An 8,471-nucleotide genomic window follows, 5' to 3' on the forward strand; every position below is an offset into this window, starting at 1 on the left:
TCTCAGTAGGCGGTCTTTACCCAACAGTGTGTTGCTCCAAAAAGCCCACTCAGGACACTGGAAACTGGAGGCTGGGCTCACTCATCATCCCTGCTGTGACATGAGGCAAGAGGGTCTGAAGACTTTTTCTCCAAACAATGAATCCTAGTTAGAAATCAAATGACCACATCTGCTTGTGTAACCTCATGGCTCCTGGTCTTCCAAATGGGTCTCTGTGTTTAAGTCATCCATAAAAAATCATTCTTTCAATCTTTTGAGATGATGTTAGATTCAATTTTCTTCAGAATAAATACATACATACATACATACATAAATAAAAAGACTTCCAAATAACTAGTTACAGAAATAATTGTATTTCTAGACTTACAGGGTCTTTTTTGAAACAGCTACATTTCTTCCAAAAAGTAATTTCCTACAGATTGACGTAGCTTGAAATACTTGTTCTATGCAAGATCATTCAAAGTGTAGCCTTGTATTTCCTAAGTGACTAACCAAAAAAAAAAAAAAATGGAATGAAATATAAATAGGAAACTAAGTGGATGTTTTCAAATTTCCAAATTATTTGAAACAGAGTAGAAAATCCAAAAGCATAGATTTATTTTTTTTCGTTACCAGAAAGTTGCTGATAGAAGATTGATAATGGATTATTAAACCCCTTGAAAGAAATATAGTTTTAGTCTATTACACTGTATTTAATAAACACCAGAATGGGCACCAGAAGTCTACCTGGAGATAATATTATCTCTGGGTGCTTCCTTTGTTCCCATCATGACCATCAACAAATCTTTCTGAGTCCCTCCTGCAAGGGGCGGCAAACAGGAAAGCTTCCTACCCTTCAGAAGCAAAGCAAAGAAGAAAAGAATATCTGTAGGAACCATGTGTCGTGGACAAGAGGCTTATTTTATGCACACTTTATGTGAGTACCGTTTCTGAGCAATCATTGATCTCTATACAAGACTCAACCTTTTCTAAAATTATGGAATTTAAATTGACGTGTTGCATATAGCAAGTTAAAATATTTTTGCAATTCAGGTTATTGACTCAGTTTTTATCCATGTTAAATGAAAAAGAGGAAGAATGAGAAGTAAATGGAAATAATATATTCTCTGTAATTTACTTTGAAAAGTCAGCACCCATTTACTGATGCTGAAATGGTTATGTTAGAAATATCTTTTTTCATATTGTCTGTGAAAGTTAACTACTGAAAATATTGGGATAAATGAAAAAAGTTGTTTTATTTATATAAAGAAATACACCTAGGGAAAATATGTTCATACGACTTATTTACCTAACAGACAATATAAATTAGTTTCTAAAAGGAAACTTTAAAAAGTAATATTAATGTGGTAGTATTTAATATTATTATCTATCTATCTATCTATCTATCTATCTATTTATTTATTTATTTATGGCTGTGTTGGGTCTTCGTTTCTGTGCGAGGGCTTTCTCCAGTTGCGGCAAACGGGGGCCACTCTTCATTGCGGTGCGCGGGCCTCTCACTATCGCGGCCTCTCTTGTTGCGGGGCACAGGCTCCAGACGCGCAGGCTCAGTCGTTGTGGCTCACGGGCCTAGTCGCTCCGCGGCATGTGGGATCTTCCCAGACCAGGGCTCGAACCCGTGTCCCCTGCATTGGCAGGCAGATTCTCAACCACTGCACCCCCAGGGAAGCCCCATTATCATATTTTTATTAACTGCTACATTGGTGTTATTTATGCTAAACATGCATACCTTTTAATATGTGTTATATATTGTATTATTAAGCAACAAAATATGACGATCTCACATGCCATTATCGGCATGTTTAACTCTCTAATTGATCAACATGTTTGATTCTTATGACTCAGAAAAGTAATTACAGAATATAAAGGTAATATGCAATTGTCTTTTTCATATCATTATTCTGTCTTCTGCATTATTTCCTAAGTGAGATGGGCCAAACCCCACTGGCATCTTCAGTAAGCATTACAACTACTAACTCAGTACCTACTGAAATATCTTCATTAAATAAGAAAATAAATCACAACATGGTATGTGCTATATACCCTTAGTTTCAAACAATTTCCCAGAATTGTCTAAAGAACAATTACTCATACCCAGAATTGAAGGGTTTTTTTAATTACCTGTAAGTTAAGACTTTAGATCACATTCATAAACTATCTATCATTTATTATTTATTATATTTATTATATTATATATAATGTTATATCTGTTATATATTATATTTTCAAAGGTTTCACATTCTTTTCTCTTCTAAATGTAAGCTGCACTGGGCCTAAACCACAAGATGGCTCCCTCCCATTGGTTTGGGAATTTTAAATGTCATTTCACTGATGATTTAGGGCAATATTTTGGCATACAAGAGTGTATTAAAGTGAAAATAAATTATACACGTCAGTATAATCCTACTCTTTAACAGCTTTATTAAACAGAGTTTTGAGGGATGACCTACTCAAAACCATCCTTTTCCTAGTGATGAAATGGAGCCTAAAGATACAGGCAGTTTTACCCCATGCTTCGGATTGCAGGGCTACCCTCTCAGGTGGGCCCTGTTCTTGTTCTTGATTGAGGTAAGAGGGCTCTGGTTTGCTGGGATCAGAAGTTCCAAGAAAAATATTAACATCTTTCTAAAGTGACAATTCCACTATAAAGTTTGAGAAAACTATATCATGAAAGAAATATAAAGTTAAAATAAGTATCAAATAAGAAAGAGAAACAGAAGAGAAATTTCAGTGTTATAGAGGGAAAGCTGCCATGGTGCCCATTTTGGTTTCTAATTCCATTCCAGTTTCATCAGGGATTCTTGCTGGGAGCCGTGCAGTTGCTCCTGAGCTAATTTAAGAAGTATAAATACGGAGTCGGCACTGCTGAGGATATTTACTAATTCTGAAAGCGAGAAAACATAGGCAGGGCTGTCATCATCATCTACATCCCAGCAGTCATGGTCCGTGTCTCTGTGCTTCATTTCATGTCAGCTTACTCTTCCACAATCGACTGGATCCCAAAAGGCTGGAAATGCTACATGCAGAGACAGAAAAAGAAAGGAGAGAAGACAAAGATTCTTACTCTGTCTCTCCATCATCCCAGCATACGAAGAACCCCCATCTTAAAACACTGACACGACTGGTTTAATTTCTCTGACTGGGTGAACTGGCCACTCATGCTGTAGAAGGTGTAACCCCACAAATATTTAAGAGAGACGATCTATGGGAAATTAAAATATGTCTTGAGATGACCAAGTTTTAGTCCAACCATCAGTCATGTTATTTGCCTGTTTTGATGTATGATTTAAAATCTATACTTTCAAAATAGCAGTAGTGTCCTAAATTGTTCCTTAAACCACAAAAACAAAACTTCATTAATTCAGATGTTTCCTTTTACTATTTCTTTCTGGCTTTCAATACGTGGATGAATTTCATTTCTAATTTCAATTTCTATTTAATAATTAAAAGAACTATTTTAATTAGACATTAAAAACGTTCATCTCATGCATGAATCCCTGGATTTGAAAAGCATTTAGATTAAATTTCTTTATTCATCTCTGCTCTATCTATGACATCCTAAAGAAAAATAAAATATATTGTAAATCAACCACTACTGTACATGGTAAAATTATAATTTAAGAAGAATAATTACAGATAATCTACTCCAACTTCAGAATAATTTAAAAACATAGGAATTGACAGCAGCCTTGAAATACTATGCTAAATCTGCTAAAATTGTAACATAGAAGCATGCATTGGAGGAAGAAAGCAAACATGAAATTATTTGAATTGGACTAGTGTTTGAAAGTTAATTTGGGTGTCTCTGTGCTTTTTATTATTCACCCTTATGTCTTTCTTTAAGTATGTATTTATTCTTCAGTAAATCTATGACATTTTTATTGCTTGTTTAATGGTCAGTGTAAGAAAGATTGAAAGTATGAGTTTACTCTCACTTTCTGTACATTTATTAATAAAATTTCCTTAAGATATTGTTGCAGTTTATAAACTCTGCTTAGCTGCCATTTTCAAAACCTGAAAAGCAGGCACATAAATCAAACCATAGTCATGGTTTAAATAAATCAATTTTTATTGAATTTTCAATGAATAAAATTTTCAATGAATTTTCAATGACTGAAATATTTTTTATATGACTCCTTCTGGCAAGTTACAAACCATTACAATAAAGTCAGGTTGAGTTTCATTGAAATGTTTCAAAATAAATAAGTTGTCTGCCTCTTCGATATTTATACCTGCCTATGTCATCATCAGCTATTAGAATTTAGGGGAGAGTAAGAAGGTTCAGAATCCTGCTCAATATGTACCACAATAATGAGATCACTGGTCCACGTAAAAGCAACCTAAACCTTGGGGGGTGGCCAAGCAGTAGTCCAGCCACCTATGAGCCAGATTAATTTTCTCTCGTCATCTCTAGTGAAAAAAAAACACGAAAAACCACAAATGGGTGTGAAAAAAAGAGTGCTCGAGGGCAAAACTATGTGGATTTGCCTTTGTTATAAACGCTGAAAACCACAGCCTTCCACCTAGTATTAGATGTGTTTCCCTGTACCTTTTCCTAATCCTAGTATCATTCCATGCATGAAACCATGAGCAAGCTGTTCCTCAGATATAACAAGACTAATATTCTTTACAATCTGTTGATGGAGTTAAAAGTCTAGTAATGAGGACCAGGATCTACAGAACACACACATGCTCTCCCCAATTCATGTCTAATACCACGTGACTATAAGTCCTCTCTTTACACGTCCCCGTTAGAACTGCATTCTTTAGGGACCATAGGTTATTTTTGTAACCTCAACATCAAGCACTTACTAGTAAGTGATCAATCAATATATGATTGTTTTATAAATAAATTAATGAACTAAAGCAAAGTACCAAATGTTGGTTATTACAGAAACTGAAGCATGTAATGAATTGTCAGAATGCTCCTAGCCTAGCTTCCTTAATAATTTCCTTTAAAAAAGTAAATATAAATATTCTGACTATATATAAGCACCAATCCAGTTTATGGCATATTAAATTGCCTTATGCTTATGTCCCTCTATATTAGATGGAGTTAAATTACCTTTTCAAAATTGATGAAAGGAGGCATTTTAGTGTACCAGGTATCTCTTGCATTCAGAATTTATGGTCTCATACATACCTTGAACTTGGGAAGTTGAGAGTAGAGGAGAATCTGGATCACAAACTGTAATAGCATATTTTTATAGTAAGCACAATGTGATTAAAAAGGTCACTTAAAAATATAAAATGGTCTTTTATTTGTCACAGAAAATAATATTATTACAATAAAGTCAACTTTAACTCTGATGTTTAATCTGTTAATCACACTGTTCCCAAAATTATCAACAATCAAGTTTGCAACTATCCAGATTGTTTAGTACAATTTAGTTTATATGTTGTTACCATTACAGTGGCCGAATTTGTGTTTCTGCTTGGTTTACTCTAAGTTCCCTCCAACTCTATCACTCCAGAGTTTTTCAGTCATTGAAACTGTTTCTAATCAATGTGATCTTCCATTTGTTGCTTTCTCACAGAAAATGAAACCAGGAGAATTTTCTCCTAGACAATTCTGCTTAGTATTATATTTATAAGTATATTTATAAATATAACAGAATGCAAACTGTCAGGATCACTCTGCAGGATGGGCTTGGGGCATACGCAAACCAGGCGGACATGTGAAAAAGCACGTCAGTGAGACATTTACTAACATTTGCAAAAGGTTCCCTTGGTAACAGGTACATGCCTCAGGGAATAAATCTGAAAGCCACCTGCAGCATTTCAAACATTTTAAGCCTTTCGCGCTAGTGAATTTCAAGGGGATATGTTCAACTTTGAATTTCAACAAACGTTGCTCCACTGGGGCTCCTAGGTATATATCAAAAACATCTGTGGTAGATTTGGGGATCTTGGTGAATGACACCAAAGTTCAATAAATTGAAAGAAAAATGAGAAGATAGATGATATTCAAAATATGTTTGTAAGTAATTTAGTGTGAACATAACAGTCTGTGTTCTGTGTCAGCACTTCTCTAAATTGAGGAGTCAAGAGTGAGGTCAACCGGTGTTGTGTAATCATTTCAAGCATCTGCATGTTTTCAACCATTTCACACAACTCCACAGAATAAAACCATCCAAAGAAGAGGCAAAAAATAATTGTACCTGAACCCATAGAGACTTACCATGTAGCAAAGGTGAGAATCCTATGGAAAACTTTCTCAATGGTAGTTGTGGCACATGGGCTTAGTTGCCCCGCAACATGTGGGATTTTCCCAGATCAGGGCTCGAACCGGTGTCCCCTGCATCAGCAGGTGGATTCTCAACCACTGTGCCACCAGGGAAGCCTCTAAGAGAAAATTTTAAACCTTGCTTTAGGTGAAAACTTTAAACCTTGTTTTCCCCTTCATTGCCTCTTCTGTAAAATTTAGATACTTTTAGAATTATCAAGAAAATTTATGCATTAATATTTGTAAAAAAAAAAAAAAAACACTTTAAAATAATGCCTGTGAAAATGAAATAGAAAGACATAGCATTTGTATTAGACTCTTTAAGACTACAAGGGAAAAAGGCACACTTGCATTAATTCAGGTGATAAAGGTTTATTATAAAGATATGGAGAAAATTATGAAAATAATCTTGGCTGCTGGAATATAAACTCCACAAGGGTGAGAGCTCACCTGTTCGTTAATGAATATGCACTTGGCATAGAGCAGTTGATAAGTATCTGTGGAATAGATGGTGATGAGGCACTGCAAAGCCAGTCTTCCTAGACCTTGAGAAGCCATCCAAAACACACAGCAGAACACAGGCTGCATGTCACTACCTGGTCACACCCTCAATGGCAGGCACACGCTGCTTCCTACTCTCGGTGGCTCACTTATTCCAAGGCTCCGAGTTTCAAACATACTCCAGCTTTACTTCAACTCCCCCCATGAATAACGACTGAGTCTCCCCTAGCTTTTTCTCCATGTATAATAGCTGCTCCAGACTTGTCGTGTCTCCACACTGTCTTTCAGCTTCTGCTTCCATTACCAACTACCAACTTCCTCATTTGGTCTCCTAGTTACCATTACCAACTACCAACCTCCTCAGGAGGTCCCCTAGTTAAACTGCCCCAAAAGCAAGAATTTAATTGGTCCACCCCTTCACGTTCCAATATAGTCTGCTTCCGGTGGCCAGAGTGTTGCACCTCTGTTAGGTCTTAATTTGTCACCCACTTTATTACCTCGACCTAGTTTGGTTTAGGTAACCATTTCTGGTTTCATTAGTTGTGGTCGAGATAAGAGAGTCATCTAGTATAGAGACAGTAAAGATAGAACATGCAATCTGTGTATAAGAAAACCTTAAGGAGACTGTAAGAATACCATTCATTTGGAGGCTCCCAGAAAGGGACCATGTAAATAGCAAAATGCTTACTTGTCCTATCCAAGACAAATTCATAAAACATTACGGTTTCATTTGGGAAAGGGGGGAAACCCAAAAGTATACTAAATGATAAACAGCGTCTTGGTGAGATGCAACCACTTATATGTAAAGTATAAGTATAAGGAGTGGTTTATAAATTATTACATCCACCAGGAGTAGTTGTAATAGGAATGAAACATCCATTTAGGAGGACTTACCCCATTATTCACCAGTTGTGTTGCCAAAATAAAATGGGACTAGGTAAAAACTTGTGGAAATGGCATCAGATGTCAAGGGTTGGCTGTTCCTTTGCTGACCCACTCTTGTACATACGCAGATCCCTCAAGCAGAGCCAACTGCAGAATGTGGAGTAGTATTTCCATAGACATGGGACATAAACTAAGTCCAGCTATGGCATACATTGGTCTACTAAAACTCGCACCATGGTCACTTCAATATAGCACTTCTATTTTATTTTGCACATGAACATAAATCAAGTCATTAACCATACATCACATCATTAATAGCACTTACTGAAACAGGTCATCATAACCCAAAACTACCCCCGGTATCATTCCTGGGGTGTGTCTCAAGTTCAGTTTTTCCTCAGACTACATCAATTATTGCCTAATTAAAGGGTTTCCAATTCACACCACTTTAGTACTACGATCAGCATAAGAAAAACCTACTCTTTTTTTGTCTGTTTGTTCGTTTTTGCTGTCCTCCTTTCTTCATGTATTTAAAAAATTTTATTGGCGTACAGTTGATTTACAATGTTGTGTTAGTTTCAGGTGTACAGCAAAGTGAAATCAGTGCCCTGGATGTTTCTGATTTGAGCAGAGAAGTTTTAATATGAGAAAATAAAAGGCATCTACGCTCTAATAACTAAGATGGCATTTTAGAAGCATAGAAGAAATCCCCGCATAATCTTCCTATTTCCTTTATATTACTTTTCACCAGGTTATTTACTGTTCATGTATCTATATTTTCCCAATCCTCTATTCTCCAGCTCCAGTTTTCTAAGCCTTTCTTTTTTCTTTTGTCTTACTAGATTCTTTCCTCACCCCC

Source organism: Eschrichtius robustus, chromosome 10 (genome assembly GCF_028021215.1).
Source record: "Eschrichtius robustus isolate mEscRob2 chromosome 10, mEscRob2.pri, whole genome shotgun sequence".
NCBI lineage: Eukaryota > Metazoa > Chordata > Mammalia > Artiodactyla > Eschrichtiidae > Eschrichtius > Eschrichtius robustus.